Below are 24,097 nucleotides of genomic sequence, written 5' to 3'. Positions count from 1 at the left end.
CCTGGAACTCCCTCCCATGGAAGGTCAAGCTGGATCCATCCCTTCTGAGTGGGCAGTGAAGATTACGCTCTTTCACTTGGGCTTTGATTCTTAGAATTAGGATGGCTGCTCTGACTGTTTTAATTGTTTTTACTTGTTTGTTGTTTTAAAACTATTTTTAAAGATGGGTTTTAATTCATTTTAAATTGTTTGGTATTTAATATATTAAGTGTTTCGATCTATTGTACATTGCCTCAGGTGCCTTGGTTGGTTTAGAGATCATAAATCCTTTAAATAAGTTAGACCCGATACAGATGGGCAAAAAGCGCTGTCCTGGGGCTGATTTAAGGGCTCAGGAGGGCAGAGTGTCCCCATGCTCCCAGCGACATTTTGGCATGTGCGCCTTCAGGCAGTGCGTGTGCCGATGACGTGCATTGTGCCAAATGGCACAGTGCACAATGGATATCACCACACCGCTCCAGGGTGCTAATGGTGCCTTGGCAGCAGCAGAAAGAGAACCCGTGTTTTGCAGCTCCTTTTTCTGAGCGCATCATTGCCGCGATGTGCAGTCGCCATGCAACAATGCAGGGGATAAAGGGGCGGCCCTTTCCCCACATCTGTCCAGCTCCTTAGTTAGTAAGTAAGTAAGCAGGTAAATGTCAATAAAAGATGGATGGATATTTGGATGGATGGATGGATGGATGGATGGATGGATGGATGGATGGACGGACGAACGGACACAGATAGGCAGACTGATCTAAAGAAGGGGGCACTTTATCCTGCTTGGAGGCACATACACACAGAATAATTCTAGCTGAAGAGGAAGACTTGTCTTGCAGTTATTTAGTTAACTGAAGAAGATGGCATCTCTCCTCTAAATGCCTGTCTTGAGTCGGTAATGGGCTGGATGAGGGAAAACAAGCTCAGGGTGAATCCAGAGAAAACGGAGGTACTTGTGATAGGAACCCCTGGGCCGGGTGGGAAGATTTGTCAACCTGTCCTGGACGGGGTCACACTTCCCCTAAAGGATGAAGTCCACAGTTTGGGAGTGCTCCTGGACTCGTCTCTACAGTTAACATCGCATGTGGAGGCGGTGGCCAGGAGTGCTTGGTACCAACTTTGGTTGATATGCCAGCTGTGCCCCTACCTGGCTCAGAAAGACCTTGAAACAGTGGTGCATGCACTGGTAACCTCTCATTTAGATTTCTGTAATGCGCTCTACACGGGGCTACCTTTGTACCAAGTTCGGAAGCTTCAGTTAATCCAAAACACTGCAGCCAGATTGATCACGGGAACATCAAGATCGGACCATATTACACCAATACTAAAATCTTTACACTGGCTACCGATTAGCTTCTGGGCGCAACACAAAGTGTTGGTTGTCACCTTTAAAGCCCTACATGGCTCGGGCCCGAGTTACTTAAGGGAACGCCTCTCCCTACACAATCCGCCCCGCACACTCAGAACCTCAGAGAAGAAATTGCTGGAATACAAAAAAACCAGACTGGTCACTACTTCCCATAAAGCATTTACAGCCGCGGTCCCAAAATTATGAAACAACTTGCCGGAAGAGATCCGTCTCATCACATCATTAGAAGCCTTTAAGAAGGCATTAAAGACGGATCTCTTCCAGTGGGCGTACCCACCCGACCTGCTATAGTGAAGGTTCCCACCCTGTTTAGATTCTTTGGAAAAACAGATGAATCAGATGTATTGTTTCCTCTGCTGTAACATTGCTGGCCGACTAGCATTGACTAATATTGTATTGTACTGTATTTTATTGTGTATTGTGGTTATATGATGATGTTTTTAATCTGTTATGTATTTTGTAGACTGTATTGTTGATATTGATGGGATCCCGTCCCGATCCGCAGGGAGAGGCGGGAAATAGAAAAATAAAAATTATTATTATTAATTATTCCTTCCATTATTCATGCTGTGGTGACATCTCAGTTATACTGCTATAATATGTAGGGCTGCCTTTTCAAGATGGTTTATAAATTTAAGCTGATGCAGAAGATGGCTGCCTAGATATTAGTGTGGGCTATGAGGAGGCTTATGTGACAACAATACCTCCTGCAAGAGCTGTCTGTGTTCTTCTGAGCCTAATCTAAAGTGCTGGTTTTAACTTTTAAAGCAGATGAGAAGAACCAGTGGAGCATAGGTTTAATTTGCAGCTTCTTCTGCTGTTATTCATCTGCAGTTATCCCTTACATCAATGACTTTAGATAACAGGCTGTTTAAAAATATGGGATGTTTAAAAACGTTTAACTGTTAAGCAAGGCTACAGAAACTAAAGATGTGCACTTTCAAACTGTTACATGGATTAAATTGAGATAATGGATTGGATTAAGTCATGCACTTGGCCAAAGTTGTATTATTCCTCGCTGCTCCATCCATTGTTGAAATGCATTGCCCAGTGTGTTTGTGTGCGCGTGCGTGCGTGTTGTTTAGTTTCAAGTCATTTCTGACTTATGGCAAGTTTCTTCAGAGGGGGGTTGCTATTGCCATGCTCTGAGGCTGAGAGACTGTGACTTGCCCATGGTCACCCAGGGGGGTTTCATGTCCAAGCAGGGATTTGAACCCTGGCTCTCACATTGCCCAATACCCTTCCCATATTCAAATCTGCCCCTACCTCTGCTTTAAAGTCTTAAATAATTCGGCCCTAAAGTATCTGTTACTACCTTCACCTGAGCCAGCCTGACCATCATTCTGCTTCTCAAAAGTGGTCCTTCACATACAAAAGCTTTTTCTATACTGGCTGTAATCCACTTCCATCAAGTGATCAGGTCCCTTCTTTGCTGGTCTTCAGGAAACCTGTGAAGGCATGTCTGTTTTCATTGGCCTTTTCTTGATTGCTGACCCTATTTTGATCATTATTTTTTCTTGACTACAATTGCATTGTCACTATTTTGCATGTTTTATCTCATATGGATTTCACCCATTTAAACATCCTAGATATAATTGAAATAAGCAAATTTTCAGTTGCTCTTTGTGTGCATGCTTTTGAAATGACAACTTCTCTAAAAGCCTCCAGAATATTAAAAAGGGGCAATATATATTCTTCAGTATAATATCTGGTCTAATAAGCTCCTAGGCATCCTAATCAATCCCCTTCGCAAATGTGCACTGGTGCCTTTAAAAAACAAGGGCATGTTTTAGAGAACTCATGAGCTAACGGGTTCATTTTCAGCAAGTCAAAGATGTTATTTAGATACTAATTATCACCCAATTAAAAGGCTAAGGCCACAGATGTCCTCCATTAATGGAGACAGGGAAATATACTGTTATTAAACTTTCAGATTAATAGATGACAATATTCAAAGACTAAGAAACAAAGTTTTCAAAAACAGAAAACAACTGGGGAGGGAGAGATGTTATGAGCGATTGATTGGGAGAGGATGGGATGAGATTCAGCAGCGGTGGAACTGCTAAATTCAAACCCTGGTTCCTGGATCTATGCTGGCAGGGCTCTAAGGGGAAATTTGGTGGAATGGATAGAGGGAAAATAACAAAGGCACCTATAGAATGTATGTATATTCCCTTCCATTCTGGTGGCATGTCAAGGGAAAAGCAGGCATCTGGATCCTCTAGATCAGGGGTTCCCAATTTGTGCTCCAAGGAGCTCTTAGGGCTCTGCGTACCCTTCCCAGTGCTCCATGGCTGCTCCAGGAAAACAAAAGGAAAAAAAGTGAATGAAATTGGAAAAAAAAAGAATATATATATATATATATATATATATATATGGCTTTGCTTCGTGAACGAAGATTCAGGAAGGTGCTGGAACATCAGAATCATGCTATATATGTGTGTGTGTCAATTTTGCTTTCTCTCTTTCTCTCTCTCCCTGCCCCTCCTTTTTCTCATTATGGGTTTGTTCTATTCAACTTCTACATCCGTTTGCCACTTTCAAAGAGTATTTACAGAAAAAAACTATTAATGCTTTTGTGTACATTTCTTCTAATACATACTTCTTTGCAAGCACCTTTACCTAATATGTGGGTAGTTGCAAATGGTGGCTGTGGCATTAGAATTGTTCTTAATCTTGGTGCCTGTCCCAGAGTGTGCTGCTTTGCCTGAGGCATTGCCCTGAGCAGATGATGGAATTTCAAGTGGACCAATTGACTTTTTATACAATGGGGTTCTGCAGGTCTCTATTTTGTCCTGCTTGCTTTTCAGCATCTACATAAAAATGCTGAGTGCAGCCATCCAGGGACAAGGAGTGCACTGTGATGAGAATACTGATGGGGTGTGTGCACATGCGAGAGAGAGAGAGTGTGTGTGTGTGCCTTTAAATTGCCTTATGACTTATAGTGACTCTATGCATTTCATAGTGTTTTCTTAGGCAAGGAATGATGCTGCTGGTACCTAGGCTTTATTATTCCTTTTCATAAAGGCCAGGGGAAGTGGTAAGCACTGAACAGAGATGCCTTAACCCACATACTTTTTCAACCCGATGCAAAAGACATTCGGTCTCAATGGTACCAAGCAGGACCATATTCTCAAGTGCAATCTGAGGCTCTGGAGTGAGGAAAAAATACCCTAAGATGCAGAAAAGAGGTTGGAGTCCTGCAAAGGTAAGCAGAAATTGTATCTGGCTTTTTCATTTATCCAGAAAGTTGAGAAAGAAGAAGGGGGGGGGGGGCAGACAGGAAGACAAGAAGGACAGGTAGATGGATGGAAAATGGAATGAAGGATGGACATACAAATCAAACATAATTCTACTGACATGCGTTTCAGCAGGTCAGTTACCCTCTGCCAGTCACAGAATGCTATTTCTGGATTCATCCCTTATGGAATTTGGGCAGAATATGCAAAATAATATCCATTATTCTAGAAAGTACTCCATTCTACAAAGATGTATTCCTTCTCCCTTGTTTTTCTATCTGTGTCATCATCACTACCCATTTATCTCAAAAGTAAGCATATTTGCCACAAGCAAACACACACGTATACCTTTCCACAGTGATACAACTCAAAAACATAGCAGTGTTAGTCTGGAAAATCAGTAAGCTGATTGAGGCTGACTGTAAGAAAGAAGCTGGTAGCTTTCATAGACTTGAGTAGCCTCAAAAGTGCTACACGAACCTTCCTGTCCAGCTATAGATTCCACTGAGACAAGGCAACTTGGCATCATGAGGATATTGGTTCTTTGGAACAGGGAATATCAAGTACCCAATGAACTGCATGGTTTATTTTGCTGGCATCCATAATAGTGGGTTCTGAACAAAGGAAAGGAAAGGAGAGAGAATGTCTAAACAGGGGAAAGAAAAATACACAAAATGTAACAAATGGAGATGAGAAATTGTGGAAGCTATCATTTTTGCCCAAATACTAACCTTAATGGTGCCACCAAACAAAGAGGAATTTTCTGTCCAATGAGAGCAATGATCTTTCTAGCCCAGAAGTAGAGACAGAATTCAAAACCAGCACACACAAAAATAAATAAATCAGAAAAAGGCTTTGCAAGCCTGACATCCATGGTTTCCATGTATTCAAGGAATTGAAACCCTTTCCTCTGAGCTGCATCATATTCCATTTTTACCTCTTAATGACAATATTGAAAGGACAGAAAGACATATTGGCAGGTCTCAGAAGAACTGTGCATGAGATGATCAGGCTTCCAGTGGCAGAGTGCACAGGGAGGACACAGTCTGATTTATGGCTTCTCACATTTATTGTCAGAACTTTCTAAAGACATTACTGTAGTCTACCTACAGTTTCAATTTTAACTTTTGCCCTAACTTTTAAAAGAGATAAAGAAGATTGACTTCTAGTTGGAAACATCTGTATTTTCATGTTTTCCTTCATAGGGGAAAAAAGGAAATAAAATGTGCAAGCTCTCTTCTCATCTCTCAGGAAAATCCGTTATATGTGCTGAGCATTTTATGTGCTGAGCCTTTTATATGCCACAGGGCACTCCCAAATTTCATACCTTCTCTAGATAAAATTTTAAGCCTGTGACTCTCTTTCTTTGAGTCTTCAAAGTGGAAGGCCACAAATTTCCCCACACAACCTACAAGTTGATGTTCCCATCCCATTGCTAAGGTAACAATCAGGCGTTACTGAGAATGAAATTGACTATTTCATTGATAGTGCTAAGTACTTGGAAAGGCTCTTACAATGCAATCCTAAGAATTCACATTAAGTCAATTCACCTTAAGATCATCTGCAAAATACTTCCTTGTATCATAGGGTCTCTAGGCAGCTTACAATGAAATAATTTTAAACAACTAAAATGTAGAATAGTAAAAATAACTTTGTGAAACATATTAAACAATTGATTAATGTAACAAAGTTAAATCAGTCTAAAACCATGCATTTATATGACTGGAGCATGGCTTTGGTGTGGCTTCCGGATTCTTAGGACACCTGCATCATTTAAAAGCATACCTCCAAAGTGACCCAAAGTAGCTTTATTTTGGCTTGTCTGTACAGGCCCTATGAATAGAATAGCTAGGCTGCTGCCTTCTAGACTAATGAAAGCTTCTGGGTAGTCTTCAGGGGCCACTCTATGCAGAACACACTGCAGGAATCCTTACATGGTGCAACCAAGGCATCCTGGCAAGATCTGCAGAGTTGACATACCAGCCTCAGTTAAGCTTTCCTAGTCACAGCTTAAATTTGGGCACTGAAGTTTAAACCTGTGTACAGAAGAGCCCACAGATGATCAAATGTATTGTCAAGGGGAGTGGTGCACCATCTGAACCTTAACTTCCAGGTTAGCTCTATAGGTTGTGAGCATTTGTCTGGTGTGGGTTCAGTTTCAATTAATTAGACCACACTCAAGTCATTAGAGTCTTCAGACTATGGTTCAGAACTACAGGCACAACTCTGGAATGAGGCAGAAAGAAGAAGGAGTACTAGCTGTTTTTCTAGAAAGGCTGTTCACTCCACCATTCGTGATGATCGCTTCACTCAGAAGCTCCAACACTCCCAAAGAACCCCCAAGGTTCCCTGGGGAACAGTTAGAAGCAACTGAAGCAAGTCACAGACCAGCACAGAGTTCAAAGACATTCTTCTCCTCTGTTTCAGGAAACTTCTGTTATTAAACTTCCCACTGCTCAGGGAACGATAAGGATGTAAAGCTGAAAGTCTGTTTTGGTGCTTGAGGCTAAACCTTTTATTAACGGAAAAACAGCAGTCTCTTCTCAGACTCTTTCGCCCGTAGAATTGCTGGTCTGTGGCCATCAGGGTGAGGGCTCAAGAGCTAAGTTCTTTTAAACCTGCCATTTACCCCCCTCTCAACCAATCTGGGGATTTCATGAATCCTGTTGTGCACATGAGCTTTTCTTCTTTTCCAAAGACAAATCTGATTTAGGAGATGAAAATGACACCACCGTGAGCTTTTATCGAAAGTGTAAATCTTAAAGGGGAAGCAACTGTGCCAGCCATAAAAAGATTTCTGATGTTTTTCCCATAGCTGTGACCAGTAGCAAAATAATGGCTCAGAAATTCAATTAATTATCTTCCAGCATAACATGCATGGGTCCACCAAGGCCCCTCTCAAGGCACTGCTGCAAGGTGACAGGACATGTTCAGCAGCTCCATCTTTCATTTAGATTCACTAGAGTGTAGTCAGAATATGGGCTCAGATACAAAGAGGTGTGCAATGTCACGCTCCTAGGACTAAATGACAGGGGCTTTATGGTGTGTTTTGTTTTAAGATGCTACCATATTCTGCAATGAGCAGGAATTTCATTGCAGGAAGAAATAATTCTTGAGTTTTGATGCTGTTTGCAAAGCTGACCTTACTAACAGGTAAGCAAGGAGCCACTGTCACAATTGACCTGTCAGCCAGGAAGCAAGGTCAGAAAAGCAGAGTTTGGAGTTAGGAAAGGAGATGTCAATCTAAAGAATCTGGAAGAAACAGAATGCCAGTCTCCTAGAATTACTGATATTCAGAACCTGGACATTTTTGCCTATAAGTGACATAATGGATATGGTAGCTGGGGGATTCTGAGATATATAATCTGAAAAAGGAACTTTTACCAAGGTCTGCCTGTATCTGGGAGCACACCTCTTTGTTGGGGTAGCTATTTCTTCTAGAAGTTTAAAGAAGAAGTTTCTTGCATTTGCTCACAATTATCAAAGAGTTTGAGAATGTATCCAGGGCTCCATTTGTTCAATTTTCTTGGAATCAGTTTCAAATACTGCAAGCTGATGATGCAGAGGACACTTGAAACAGTTCACCTCATCATTGTTCATCTTGGCTAATACTGTTTAGCAGATGTGGACTGATGGGTTGAAACAAAAAGCGCCAAATACCTCACTTTTTCAGCAGGAAGCACAGTCAAAGAGGCTGTAGTAGAACCTCTCCTAAAGAGGCCTCTGTGGACCAAAGTATATGACCTCATCACTTCATTGTTGTGTGCCTTAAAGTTGTTTCCAACTTAGGGTAACCCTAAGGCAAATGTATCACAGGTTTTTGGGGACTGTGAGTGTGTGACATGCCCAAAGTCACCTCGTCGGTTTACATGGCCAAGTGAGGAACTGAACCCAATCTGTAGAGTCCAAGTCCTATGCTCAAACCAGTACACCATGTTGGTTTTCATTAACATCCCTTTTTGAGCAAGGTCCTTGTGCATGTGGGGGTTGAGCAACTTCAACTCTTTTGGAGGAGACAAATTACCCACATTTATTTCAGTCTGATTTCAGGCCAAAGTATGGTGCCAAAATGGCCTTGATTGCTCTAACTTACAGCCTACTCTGGGTGATGGTGGGGGTAGTAGTAATGCTATTGACCAATCTTTCTTGAACTCTCAGCAACTTTTGATTCCTTTTGTCCTGTTCTGGCTTTAAATGAAGTTCTGTTCAATGTACAGTCTGCCTTTCCCTTACATGGGGGATCTGTTCTGGACTCTGCCGCATAATGGGAATTCTGTGTATGCTCAAGCCCCATTTAAATGAATGGGGCTTGTGCATGTGGCAACGTGGTGGTGCACATGCACCATGGGCATGTGTGCCAGTACCCCTTATGAAGCACGCCCTTTTCCCAGTGCAACTTTCAATGTATGCTGAAAGCCGTGTATGACGTGGGTGGACTTGTATAGTCCAGCTAGTCAGAGACAGGGATGTGTGAGCAGAGATCTAGAAAATCTGAGTCAGTTACCAGGGGGACAGAGATGCTGTATGCACAAGGGGAGAACAGGCCAAGGTCAGGAGCCATGTAGTAAATTGGTATTAGAAGACCAAGGTGTTCAGCAACTAGCAAAATTAGAATAGTTGGCAAACAGCAAAGATTCCAAATACCAATGCTTGAAGAGCCAGAACTGTTTGTTTCCAATAATGTTTAAAGAGAGTGCCCTGCTTATATAACTGAAGGCTCTTACCTCTCCCCCCCCCCCAGCTTCCCAGCTGTCCCACAGGTTCCCATCCTATCACCCATGTTATGTAATATCTACACAAACCTGCCAGATGAAGTCATTAGGAGTTTGGGGGGTGAGTGCCACCAGTATGCTGATGACACTCAGTTCTACTTTGCCTTTTTGCCAGGGTCAGTTGAGGCTGTACAAGTGCTGGATCAATGCCCGAATGCTGTAATAGATTGGACTAGGGCCAATAAACTGAAGTTGAACTCCATAAGACAAAGACCCTCTGAAATTATGGTTCTTATGTCTGGGAATTCAGTACGAAATTTGGTCTGGGTGGAGTTGCTTTCTCCTATGGGAACCAGTGTATAGCTTGGGAATTCTGAATGCACTTCTGTCATGGAGGACCCTGAAGATAGAGACAAGAATAATCTAGCCACAGTAGTACTGCACTTCTAACTTCCTGATTAAACTCCTACAATGTGTTCTATACGAGGTTTCCCTTGATGATGATTTGGAAACTGCAGCTAGCACAAAACATCATGTATGAATCACATAAAATCAGTTTTACAAGAATTGCACTTCCAGCCTGAATTCAAGATGGTGGTAACATTTAAACCCACGAACAGCTTGAGACCTTACTATCTATATGAACCTGCCCAAGAATTGAGATCTGTTGGAAGGGCCCTCCTCTGTGTCCCACCAGTGGACACAATCCACTGTAGGAGGATGTGGGAGAGGGCCTTCTCTGCTATGGAATCTTGGGGCTATTTCATTATACAATTATAGTGCTATATCCCACTTTAATTGCATGGCAACATCCTGTGGGATTTTCAGATAAAGAGGAGATATTTAGAAATCTCAGTCAGAGAGCTCTAATTCCTCAATGTTGTTGTTGTGTGCCTTCAAATCGTTTCCAAGTTGTGGAAGCTTACAGCAAACCTATCAAGGGATTTTGTTGGCATGATTTGTTCATAAGAGGTTTGCCATTATCCTCTGAGGCTGAGAGAGTGTGACTTGCCCAAGGTTACTCAAGGTTGATGGCCAAACCAGGAACTGGTTTCTAGGGTCATAGCCTAACACTCAAACCACTACAAAATGCTGGCTCACTAAACTGCAGATCGCAGGATTTCATAGGATGTTGCCACAGCTGTTAAAGTGGAATATAACACTACAACTGTGTAGGGTGAAAAAGCCCTAGATTGTGGAATATCTTTGAGACCCAGCTGGCAGCAGCACTAATGCCATTCTGACACCAAGTAAAAGCATGACTTTTTACTAAAGCTTTTGAAACCTTGTAGATCTCATCTAAATCTTTACATGTTCATGGTTTTAAATTGCCTTATTCTGTTTAAACAGCCTTTAAACTGTCTTCTATTAACTTGCCCAGTTGTTTAATCTGCTTTTAATCTTCTTAAACATGCTGACTCTTTTAAATAGTTTTAAAACGTATAAATTGATTTTATTGTACACCACCCTGAAATCTTTGGGTATAGGGTGGGATAAAATATTTAAATAAATAAGATAAAAATAAAAGAACACAGTTAGGCACTGTGCTAAGTAAGAGGAATATGGGGAGGCCTTTACACCAACGCAGACCAGTTATCTTGTCTTATACCTTATTACTGTTGTATATTAATATAAAATGGCTTGAAGATTATTTAGTTGAAAGGAGCAAACAACCTTTCTTCACAGCCTTTACTGCTATGGCAGAATGCATTCCCAGGCTCACACAGTATATATATATACACCCACTTTTCCCAGGCAAGCATTCTCTGAAGTCAGTTTCAAAGTTTGGCAGTGTATGTATATAACTGACAACTTTATAACCAAAATTTTAATTATCCTCTCATCCATACACTCATGTTTATGAAATACCATCCTGGATATATTTCTTTAGCCTCTCTTAGGCTCAATTCAGTTTTTCCCCCCCTCTAAGGTATTAAAACATTAACCAGATTTTGAAGAAAAGTCAGAAACAACATACCAAATCCTTCAAATCTACTGCCCCCTGAAAGTGAATATTTTAATTGACTAGCTTTGGCTTGTTGTATTTCTGCTTAATTTGCAGTTCCTTGCCCACAAGAGGAGCAAACAACCCACAGGGGCTGTGCATAGATTATCGCTGACAAAAACACAAACTTTCAGACAGCTTGGCAGTCACTGTATTGTTGCTCCTGGGCAAGTTCCAGGTCCTTCACAGCATGTGGGAACACAATACAATTTGGGACACTTGAAGGGTAACTCTCCAAGCTTTGTGATTTCATGGGAGGGCTGAGACAGTACAAGCAAATGAAGAGTACGGTGTACGTGGCTGAAATACTGAATCATATTTGGACCAACTCAGGGCATTGGTTCATCTAATTCAGCTTTCCCCCAGTGTGGTGACCTTCAGCTGTTGTTGAACTACAGCTCCCATCATTCCTGACAGGAGTGTAATTCTTTGCTAATTTAAATCTCAAAGGAAGTAACAAATAATTTTAGACACTTTCTTCCCACTGTAAGAATGTCTATGCAGTTTTCAAAGACTAACTGCAGTTTGGGATTTATTCAGCACAATATTTCCATGTTTTTCTTTCTTTTGCACAGAAGAAAACATTTTGTTTTTCTGTATAAGAAACAGCAACATGAGAATTTTGTGCAGAATAAATCCCAAACCCCAAAGATTCTCTTCGGTCCAAGATTTTCTATACCAGGGTTTCACAGTATTCAGGAAACATGACTTTTGACCAGTTTTCAAATAGTTTTGAATATTCTTTCTATCTCTAACTACTGAGCATTGTCCAGGTTAGTTGAGGCTGGTAAGAACTGCAGACCAAAACAAAACAAAACAAAACAAACAAACAAAACCATCCATGCCAGTCTCAGTCCAGAGCTTCTAGCCTCTTTAATCCCCACCCCCAAACATACATATGCAGGCTGTGCCCCTCTCTGCTCCAGTGAAGAATTGACAGCCTTTCCTTGCCAGGAAGAAAAGTGCGAAGCTGGATGCACTCCTGTCCTCCTCAACAAAGAGTTGAGAGTTGGGAAGAAAAGTGAGAACTGGCTGGATCCCTCTCTGCCCCAACAAAGAAGGATCAAGAGTCTTTTCTCACTAGGGAGTAGCAACAGCAAGTACATTTCTATGCTGCTTATCAGTGCACTTAAGCACTCCCTAAGTGGTTTACAAATTGTAAGCTATTTGCCCCCAACAATCTGGGTACTCATTTTAGTGACCTCCTCAGAAGGATGAAAACCTGAGTCGAGCTTGAGCCCTTTCGCTTGTATTGAACTCGCAAACTTATGGTTTGTGAGTGAGTGGCTGCAGGACAGGCATTTAACCACTGTGCCACCAGGGTTCCTCCCTTTGCACCTGATCACCTTGGGAGCAGCAACCAAGCATCTGGCTAAGCAGCTACCAAGACGTCTACTTCCTCAGGAGAAAGGCTTCTGTTTTGCTGGTCAGCCAACTACTTGGTTGCTGCTCCCAGAATGATTGAGTACAAAAGGAGCAGCTACTGTGCAACCAGTCAAGTAGCTACTAGTCTCTCTCCTGTGCCTATCTTTGTTGGAAGGCCAGCACATGTGAGAGGCTTCTCAGTTGCTGCTCAGCTAGCTGCTTGGACAGAGCAGTAAGTGATCACCTGGTCGAGCAGCAACTGAGAAACATCTAACCATGCTGGTCTTTGCTGCTCCCAGGGTGACCAGTGATCGAGATTGGTTGTTTTGAATTTGCAGTAGAACAGTATACCTAATATCAAGAAATAGGCATGGGAGGGTGCAAGGGTTGTTGTCCAAAAGGAAACAGGGTGGTAGCCTGAAAAAAATTGGAAACCATTGGAATAGACCTATGAATAACCACACACAAAACTGACATGGACTGTTAACAGACTAATTTATCCATCTTTACTTAGGCTTCTAGTTAAAATAAAAGAAGAAACCAGATCTGAAGTGGCCATAATTCTGATGTCTGCAGATCTCTGTTCTACTAGAAAGATCCACAGAAACCAATTGGAAGGTGTTCAACATATATGAGAAGAGTGGTCCCAAGTTAACAGATCCCACGTTAACTTAAAGTCAAGGATAAGGCCAGTTTGTTGTGTTGTATTTGAAGTGTTAGCTTGCTTTGTTTCTCACATCTTCCAGCAGAGAGCCAAGCAGCTGAAAACAACAATGTTGCATTATGTTAGCAAGGCAGTCACCCTGGGAAACAATCTTCTGACCTTTACAAGTGAAAGGTAGGAACCAAATTTGCAGCACTTCTATACAACCCTCTCCAAAGACAATGCTGAGTACCAGCCTAGGAGGCCAATTAAGCACATGATCAGGCAAGCTGGCTAAGCTAATGCAAACACAATGTGTCATGTCAAAAGAAATTAAACAAGATTTTAGGTTGACAAATCTAGCTGTGCAGCAACGTATCACTGCCACAAAAATAAAAATCTGAGACAGGTGTCTGATTTCAGATCTTGCCTGGTATTCCCCGTATACTGATTTCCTTTTCTGTTTCTGACCTTTAAAAACAGACCTATGGTCTTAGGTCAACTGGAATACAACATATGAGCTGTGTACCTAAATAGAATGGTTAGCCTCTGGAGTCACCTTTCCTCTTCTCCACTACAATGTGCTGAGCTTTTCAGAAAGTAAGCGTCAGGTTCAAACTGGCTTAGATATTTCTACATTTGCAATGGCACCGAGAGGCTTTATGCACAGATGAGCTCTCCTTTCTTGAGAGACAAGTAGACGGCAACAGTGGGGTGGGTAGGTGAAACTAGAACTTTCTCCTTATGCATTTACTTTATTCGGGCTTTATAATACCAACTAGAGCTATATACTTGGAATGTTTTATGCAAAGCTCAAATATATACCAGCACACAACCTCCTTATACGCAAGCACAGAAATATGCAAGTACAGAAACAAAAACTATACCTCTCAGCTGCTCACTGTAATCCTTCCCCCAACAGCCCTCTATGTATACATCTATGCCTAAAGACTGAGATAACTTGCCAACAAGTAACATTTCATGCTTCCAATGAAGCAGGTGCTCTTCTAAGAAAGATTCTCCCACAACAAGTTTCCAGGTACCACAAGACACCGTTTTGTACTTGCTTTTAACAGAATAACCCAGTTATTCTGTATGTTTTGTGGTCTGTTAAATAACTTGGCAGCTAGAGCAGATATGGTGACTAGTTTAGGATGGAAAGAAAGAGTATTGGTATCTGTGAAGTGGTTTTGGATTACAGTGCATTACATTGTCAGTCAATAGCTGATGATGACAAATAGCCACACTACTTGGAGAAAACATTAGCGTATATACTCATGTATAGGTTGACCTCATGTATAGACTGAGGGAAGGGTTTAGGGTCCAAATTATGTATTTTGATATAACCCGAGGATAAGTCAATGGTAAAATTTAGAAGAGGAGGTTTTAAATCGGATTGAGAAGGGAAGGAAATGAGGGGAAATGAAGTGTTTGGTGGTCAGAGAGATTCAGAGGAGAACAAGGATGACGAGAGAAGTTTTTAAGATCAGACTGAGAAGGGAATCACCTCTTTCTCACACACACACACACACCTGCCTCGGCAGCTCTTTTGGAAACCACTGACAAGGCGGGCTGCTTTTTTTAGGACCTTTCTAAGCAATATTACTATATTGACCCATGTATAAGTCAACCCTGGATTTTAGGGTCAAATTTTGGCATATATTTTTCAACTTACAGTCCAGTATATACAGTAAGTCAGAAGCTTATTATAGGGACTTATTACAATGAGGAAAGAAAGTATCTGCATACTATTCCATTTGTACACCAGTTTTGTCTTGTTTATATTTAATTTATATGTGATTGAAAAAAATGAACATTACATTAGAATCATAGAATAGAATCATAGAGTTGGAAGAGACCACAAGGGCCATCCAGTCCAACCCCATTCTGCCATGCAGGAACTCTCAATCAAAGCATCCCTGACAGATGGCCATCCAGCCTCTGCTTAAAGCCCTCCAAAGAAACTCCACTATACTCCAAGGGTGTTCCACTGTTGAACAGCCCTTACTGTCAGGAAGTTCCTCCTAATGTTGAGATAGAATCTCTTTTCCTGTAGCTTGCACCCATTGTTCTGTGTTCTAGTCTCTGGAGCAGCAGAAAACAAGCTAGCTCCATCCTCATTATGACACTCCTTCAGATACCTAAATAGGGCTATCGTATTACCTCTTAACTGTCTCTTTTCCAGGCTAAACATCCCCAGCTCCCTAAGTCTTTCCTCATAAGGTATGGTTTCCAGACCCTTCACCATTTTGGTTGCCCTCCTCTGGACACACTCTAAAAACTTATTATTATTATTATTATTATTATTATTATTATTATTATTATTATTATTATTATTGGCTGATTATAAAGAAAATATTGACTGGGACAAAACATTTCACAAAAATCCTATGCATTGTCTGCACTTCTATTTCATTGTGGCAGCTCTTAGCATTTAAAATTCAATACAATATTGTGTTCCAGAGGTGTAATAGGTAGGCTGTCTACTTAGCAATTACTGCAGGAGTTCAAATAAAATTGCAGCACACCACAAAAATGGCAACGAAACCTTTCCTGCAGGTAGGTATTCATTAAAACCCAAGAGAACTGAAGAGTTTCATGCCACTAAAACATTATTACTTTTGAATAGGCTTTAAAAATAGGTAGGTTAAACAAATTAATTGGCATTCAGTAGCAAAAAAATGATACTCTAAAGCAAATATTTGCATTCTCAGAGGCTTAAATGGAAACCACACAAGTACTGCGTGAATAGTCGTGGATATTTGATAAATCATCCCATCAACTACATCTGAATCAGAAGTGCTATGAGGCCACAACAAACTACAATTCCCAGAATTCCATAGCATTGAGCCATGGCAGTTAAAAGCAATGTCAAACTGGATTATTTCTGCAGCATGGATGAAGCCTGAGAAGACTCTCTCCCATGTTCTCATGAAGCATAACTGTCACTGTTTATAGTTACTTTGCATGTGTGTCTTTGGTGTGTTCTGTACCATAGAACAGAGACTTCTAGCATTCTGATGCTTTTTTCAAACTCATTAAAAGTAGCTATTTCAGTTCCAATAATAAGAAAGCAAAGAGTTATTTTACAAACACCCCAGCGATATGAGTAACTTAACAGGGCTTTTCAACCCCTAGAACTGCTACTAAATCCATGCTCCAGGTTAGGGAAGGCTGTAATAGACTAAAATGCCATATTGATTTATCCTTCCTGTAGATTACACCTTACATTCTTCTTTCTTAAAAACAAAAGGCATTCATATATATTGAGCTATTTTTCTGCCCCACAACAGTCAAGTCAGCAGTACAGAAATGTTATTTCTGAAGTAATGGTCATCATTCCCTTGATCGTTTCCCAAGGAAAAGAAAGCACAAAGAAACTGCTGATTATATCCATCATATGTCTGCTGCAGTATATAAAGAAACCATTTTAGTTTCAGGTGATACTACAAATCCAAAGACATAATTAATTATCTATATTTTGTGGATAGCAAACCCAGCAGTCAGCCAAAAACTACTACTAAAGGTCCACTTCCAGGACTCACAGGTTGCAGTTTAATCTGAAGACAGGTTTACACAGATTTGTCTTCTGGAAGTTACACCTCTACCTTTCAAGGGTATCCGAATAGACAAAACATATTGCTATTGCCACTGAAAATATATTACAGGAATATCTCTTGTCCTCTATCTACCTATCTGTCTATCTGTCCATTTGTCTGCCTGCCTTGGGAGAATGGTGAAGGAGAGCTGGAGAATATAGCCTTTCAGTATCAAACTGCAGCAGCATGTCTGCAGTAAACAACACAATAAAGCTTGAGTTGGAAAAGAATGGGATTCTAGAGGGTATGCTTATCAAATTTGCAGATGACACTACATTAGAAGGTGTAGCTAATAGCCCAGAGAAAAAGATCTGATTTCAAATGACCTTAACAGATTAGAAAGCTGGACAAAAGCTAACAAAATGAATTTTAACAGGGGGAAATGTGGGATATTACACTTAGGCAATAAAAAAGAAATGCACAGATATAGGATGGGCCATGCCTGGCTTGATGGCAGTACATGTGAAAGGCTCTAGGAATCTTACTGGACCCACAGACATGAGTCAACAGTGTGATGCAGCAGCTAGAAAAGTCAATGCAATTCTAGGCTGAATCAGTAGGAGTACAGTGTCTATACTGAGGGAAGTAATAGTGCCACTCTGTTCTGCTTTGGTAAGTCTCCAGATGAACTACATCCAAGGGTATTAAAAGAACTGGCAAATGTAACATCGGAGCCATTGGCAATAATCTTTGAGAACTCCTAGAAAACAGGAGAAGTCCCAGCAGACTGGAGGAGGGCAAACATTGTCCCCATCTTCAAAAAGGGGAAAAAAGAGGATCCCAACAATTATCGTCCAGTAGTTTGACATCAATACCAGGAAAGATTCTGGAGCAGATCATTAAACAGGGAACCTGTGAACATTAGAAGGCAATTCCATAATCACAAAAAGTCAACATGGGTTTCAGAGAAAGAAGTCATGCCAGACAAATCTGATCTCTTTTTTTGATAAAATTACCAGCTTGGTAGATGAAGGGAATGCTGTGTATCTTGATTTCAATAAGGCCTTTGACAAGGTTCCCCATGACATTCTTGCAAACAAGCTTGTCAAATGTGGGCTAGACAAGGTAACTGTTACATGGATTTGTAATTGGTTGACTGGCCGAACCCAAAGAGTGCTCAACAATGGCTCCTTTTCATCCTGGAGAGAAGTGACCAGTGGAGTCCCATAGAGTTCGGTCCTGGGACCAGTGCTATTCAACATTTTTATTAATGACTTGGATAACAGTATTGGGGGCATACTTATCAAATTTGCAGATGACACCAAATTAGAAGGAGTAGCTAATGCCCCAGAGGACAGGATCAAAATCCAGAAGGACCTGAATAGACTAGAAAACTGGGAAAAAGCTAACAAAATGAAATTCAATACAGAGAAGTGTAAGGTACTGCACTTAGGGTGGAAAAATGAAATGCACAGACGCAGGATGGGGGGACACCTGGTTTAAAGAGACTACATGTGAAAGGGATCTAGGAGTCCAAGTAGACCACAAGTTGAACATGAGTCAACAGTGCGATGTGGCAGCTGAAAAGGCCAATGCAATTTTAGGCTGCATCAACAGAAGTATAGTGTCTGGATCAAGGGAAGTAATAGTGCCACTCTATTCTGCTCTGGTCAGGCCCCACCTGGAATACTGTGTCCAGTTCTGGGCACCACAATTCAAAAAGGACATTGAGAAACTGGCATATGGTCCCTCATTAGATCCATCTCCCAGAAGAGGATGAGCACACCCTGTCCCATTGTCGCTTTGTAATTTATAGTTTTTAATTGTGAATTGTATGGTGTTTTTTACTTGTTGTATCGTAATTGTATTATATTTTATACTGGGTTGTGATCCTGCCTTGATCCACCTGGCAGAGGCGGGAAAATATAAATAAATTATTCTTATTCTTATTATTATTATTATTAGAACTGTTTCCATGAGCAAGGAAAAAGGAGAGTCCACAGTCTTAATCCACTTCACTTGAAACACAGCAACCACAAAGCAGTTTTAGCAGTTTTCATCTCTGCTGGGAGTATTTCTTAAAAGTCAATTAATTGTTCTCAATTGTCCACTAGAGAGCAAGCCCCCATCCCAGTACTTTATATTATAACAGGGACAACTCACAATGATATATTGCTGCTGGCAAAATATATTTCTAACACCTTCTATTCTGAGGGCTGCAGCTAGGCTCAGAAAGAACAAGAAAGCCTCATGGCGGTACGAGATTATGGCCAGGTTCCTCCTAGTGCATTTTACTAGCAATTGTGCATCCCCCCCTCCTGGGTTGTAAAGTGATGCGAAGTGAAGGTAGACCAAATCTGCCCATTTCAAGTAACCCATTTTGCCAATGACTTCCTTCTTTCATGCTTGTTGTACCCAAGATAATTTTATTTTATTTTTTGTAAGTCCGAGGGCAGGGAATCGTCTAACTAAAAGATTGTATGTACAGCACTGTGTAAATTTACAGCGCTTCATAAATAAAGGTTAATAATAATAATATTATGGTATTTATACCCTGATTACAAGTGGCTTACAATTATTATATTTAATTAGACGGTTCCCTGCCCTCAGGCTTACATTTTAAAAAGACACAACACAAAGGGAGAAGGGAAAGGTGGTGGGGAAGGGGACATCATATATGTATTAATACATCATATATATATTTAATAATACATCATACATGCATTATTATACAATAATACATCATATATGTATTTAATATTTTTTTTAAAAAAGAAACTGACCAATTAAGTGATGGAGACACAAGTTTTGAAATGTCGGGTCACACCTTGATTTTCTAGAAGCCACACCAATACGTTTTCATTGTTACAATAATCTGTAATTCTTTCTTCTTTTAGATATTTATTTAATGTGTTTTTCTTTCATTAGAGATTTCATTTATTTTTGTAATACACACACCTTGTGTATTACAAATATGTATTTGTAATACACAAATGTGTGTGTGTGTGTGTGTGTGTGGTCCTTGGCTGCACTATACCACTGATCTTACTTAAGCTACTCTCATCTGTAAAATATGGATAGTAATATTTACCTTTCAAAGGGTAGTTGTGTGATTGTGTGAGAAGGGATTTGAAAGTTGAAAGCATGATAATGATATTGGACGATTACTCTGGAGGACAGGGTTCAAATCCTTGCTCAACCATGGAAATCCATTGGGTGACTTTGGGCAAGTCACATTCTCTCAAACACAGAGAATAGCAAAGGGAAACTTCCTTTGAATAAATCTTTCCAAGAAAAGCCTGTGATAGGTTTGCATTAGGGCTGCCATAAGTCAAAAACATCCTGAAGGTGAACAACAGCAACAAAATATTAGTAGCAGCCATGCAATGCAATTCAAAACCTCTAAAAATGTTAAAGCAATTAAAATGACAATATTTCATAGTCACTCAACAGAATAACTAGGTATGAAAACCTGTTCCCTCAACAGTGGGGATTTCAATATTAAGTCACTAATGGACTACCCAGCTGTGAATATCTTACAGTGCAAGATCAATATGTATCTGCATTGCTCACACCATGATACATAATGCAGCAAGGCTGACTTGATTTATCTTAATGTGCAAATCAATTGGCTACACATTTATGAAAAACATGCTAATCAATTTCAGATCAAAATGAACCGAAACAGAACAAGAGTGGCTACTGCAGTTGAAACTGATATTTTCCCCTAATTCTTGACTGCATCTTTTTTTGAAAGCTTTCTGGCCAAAACTCATCCAGTGATATTCCATGGGGAAATAGTTTATTGGCCAGTTTTTCTGGGTATGTATATTTCAGCTGCTTTTTAGGCATACTATGGACATTTTTAATGCACAATTCTTCAAGCACAGGGATTTTTATTGTGTGCACACTACATCAAACATTTGTTAATGTGAAGATTTGTAATTGCAAATTTTGTTTCAGGTCAGTGTTCAATTTTTTTGGATCTCTAACTGAGTGAGGCTGCCTTTACACTGCAGAATTAATTTAGTTTGACACCATTTTCACTGCCATGACTCAGTGCTATGGAATCATGGGGTTTGTAGTTTGTTGTGGCACAAGAGTTCTCTGATAGAGAAGGCTAGATAGCTCACAAAAGTACAAATGTCAGAATTCCATAACACTGAGCCATGCCAGTCAAAGCAGTGTCAAACTGCATTATTTCTGCAGTGCAGATGCAACCTAAATTTATAAACCAGATACAACTGCTACTCATCCTTTCTTGAAACATGGGCCTGTTACAGACTGCCAAAATAAAGCTGCTTTGGGTCTCTTTGGAAGTATGCTATTTAAATGATGCATGGGTCCTAAGAGTCCGGAGGTCTCACCAAAGCCACACTCCATTCCTAAGCACCAGAGTGCAGCTTTTGATGCAGCTTCCAGATTCTTTTAAATAGCCTACCTCCAAAAAGACCTGAAGCAGCTTTATTTTGGCAGTCTGTAACAGGCCTTAAACACTCCACACTGTAACATTGTGTCACAAGACCCATTTGTCTATATCTCTATCATTCCTGCTGCTACATGAAGCTTCTGGGAATTTTTCATCCATATTCCTTTAACAGAAGTAGCCTTTGTTCTTAGGCCATTTACTGGAGCTAATTCTTTTTAATTTAATCTTCCCCTTTTAGAGGGTTAAGAATAGTGTGCAGCTATAAAGTAAATGGACATTTCTTCTCTCCTTTAGTAAATACAGCTGGATAGGTTCATAGATGAGTTGAAGATGCAAGATATACAATTGTTAAGATAGAAGAGGGGTTTTCTTCCCCATTATTAATGACAGATAATGCTGCTTTAGCCAATAAGCCAAGGGAGGAATTGCCTAACTGCTCTGTAGCTGCCTGTAGCATTCATTGCAGTTTTGTTTTTGTTTAAGTTGAGCATTATCTATCTCTTTTGTTTCCCTTGTCTGTTTGCTACCTGATGCTTGGCTGCGCATCATTGGTGTCCATAGCAGTATCTGCTGCTAAACCATGCTATTGCTGTGATGGAGTCCTGCCAGCTGAGGCAACAGAATAGGTGATATACAGGATAGATGGTTCAAAGTCATCTTGCTTGCTTCCTTCCCAGCTTCAGATATCATACAACAGAGCACCTGCCTGCTCACATGACTGTGCAATCAATCTTTTGTTTTTCAGATTACCTAACGGCAAGCCAAAGAAAGGAAAGCATGCAAAGAAAATTAATAGTGTTGCATATATTACCAGACAAAATGGGCTTTCTCTTAATGCTTTTAGCAAGTACTCCACAGACCATGAGGAACATTTGTTTTTTTAATAGAAACTTCAAAAACGCAATGGCTGTTCAAATTCCTCAGATTGCAAGTCATCACAGGGACCATGTTTCAATGTTTAGTACATTGCTGTTTATTTCATATATACTCACCACAAAAAGTTATTGTGTACTTCCAATTCCTATCAAGAAGACTCCTGTGATTTTGAAACAAAAGCTTCCTACAGTTTGCTGGGATATGTGAAGGTCTCAGGACATAAATTTAAGACAGATCAAGTTACCCTTCCATTAACTAGCCTTTGCATAAGATGAAACGATCTGGGTCTCCACCTCCTCTGCAGAGTCTCACTGACATGGTGACATGAGGATAAGAAACTAAGACCAAGGGGCAGGATCCATACATCATTTCTAGGGTGGTTGTACTACCTCATTTGCAGGCAAGTAGGAGAAGCTTGTGATGAAAGAAATCCTCACAAATTTTATGAACCTCAACAATAATTGTTCTTATTGTCTCCAAACGTTAGCTAACCATCATGAGATTTTTTTCCTTTACAAACTTGTCTGCAAATAATAATAATAATAATAATAATAATAATAATCTATATCTGTATATACCCTATATACCTGACTATAAGTTGACCCCATGTATAAGTCAGGAGCAGGTTTTGATATGACCCTGGATAAGTCGAGGGTAAAACTTAGGGGCATGTAACAAAGGCCTGTTACAGACTGCCAAAATAAAGCTGCTTCAGGTCTCTTTGGAGGTATGCTATTTAAATGATGCATGCATCCTAAGAATCCAGAAGCTGCACCAAAAGCTGCACTCCGGTGCTTAGGAATGGAGTGTGGCTTTGGTGCAACCTCCGGACTCTTAGGACCCATGCATCATTTAAATAGCATACCTCCAAAGAGATCCGAAGCAGCTTTATTTTGGCAGTCTGTAACAGGCCAAAGGATGATGCAAAGGAAACTTATAAAATTCTGGCAGGCATAACTGTTTGTGCTCATCCTAAAGGCTGGATGGATGAGAGAGTAGAGGGGATCCATGCTTCTTTTTGGTGCTCCCAGGATGGACTAAGCTCTCACCTTTTACCACCCTATTTAGAGAAAGGGGATGGCATATATATATGAGAGAATTAATGTGCAGTACTTACATTGACCTGTGGATAAGTCAATCCAGGTTTTGGGGTCAATTTTTTGACTAACATTTCTAGACATATACATGAGTATGTCTATAATGGAAAGGCACTCTTTTTTTTTTGTAGAAAACATTGCTATTTATGCATAAAAGTGTGCTCTTTTTCTGTGGTTTAAGTCACTTTTAAATATATGAGGGGCTGTCATGTAGAAGATGTCACAAACATGTTTTCTGTTATCAAATGACAATAAAATACATTCTGAATAAAAACCAGGAAGAAAAGCTTGATGGTAAGAGCTGTTGAGCAGTGGAATAGACTACTTAGAAAGGTGGAGCATTCTCCTTCACAGTTTATATGGCTACATTTTGGGGTGATTCAATGTACCTTAGGGTCCCTTCCAATTCTATTATCCTATGTTTCTAAGCAACATTACTCAAAGACATATCTTTCAGTCTATATCAGCATGCAATGGGATTTTGTAGCAACTCTGAGATTCACTGAAAGAAGTATGCAACATAAGTTTATGTAGATTGAGGGGCGAAACAAACTTCCCCAAAGGAGCGACTTGGCGCCATCCCTTTGAGTGCCGGATAAGGGCAACCACACTCTGCAGCCCCAATCCGGTGTTTTTCCAGGCCACTTCTTTTTGGTCCAGAAAAAGGGCACCCTTGCTGCTGCCGTGGCACTTCTCCAAGCTCCTTTTGGCATGTGACATGTGAATATTGTGCCAAAGGAGCACCATATCGCTGGTCACTGTGCATGACGTTGGCTTGGGGGTGACATTGGGGTCTGCATTGTCCAAATGACAACACCCCACACCACCCTCAAGCCGGTACTTA

General features: G+C 40.5%; 1 protein-coding gene across 11 annotated transcripts in view; it reads right to left on the bottom strand.

The window, feature by feature from the left end:
- The window catches only part of SEMA6D (semaphorin 6D), a 340,819-nt gene that overhangs the window by 148,831 nt on the left and 167,891 nt on the right, over positions 1 to 24,097 (bottom strand). The gene's annotated exons all lie outside the window — the stretch shown is intronic.

This window comes from Sceloporus occidentalis, unplaced genomic scaffold (genome assembly GCF_023333645.1).
Source record: "Sceloporus occidentalis isolate IW3139 unplaced genomic scaffold, rSceOcc1.0.p SCAF_9, whole genome shotgun sequence".
NCBI classification, from domain to species: Eukaryota; Metazoa; Chordata; class Lepidosauria; order Squamata; family Phrynosomatidae; genus Sceloporus; species Sceloporus occidentalis.
This window is presented reverse-complemented; position numbering and strand designations above follow the sequence as displayed.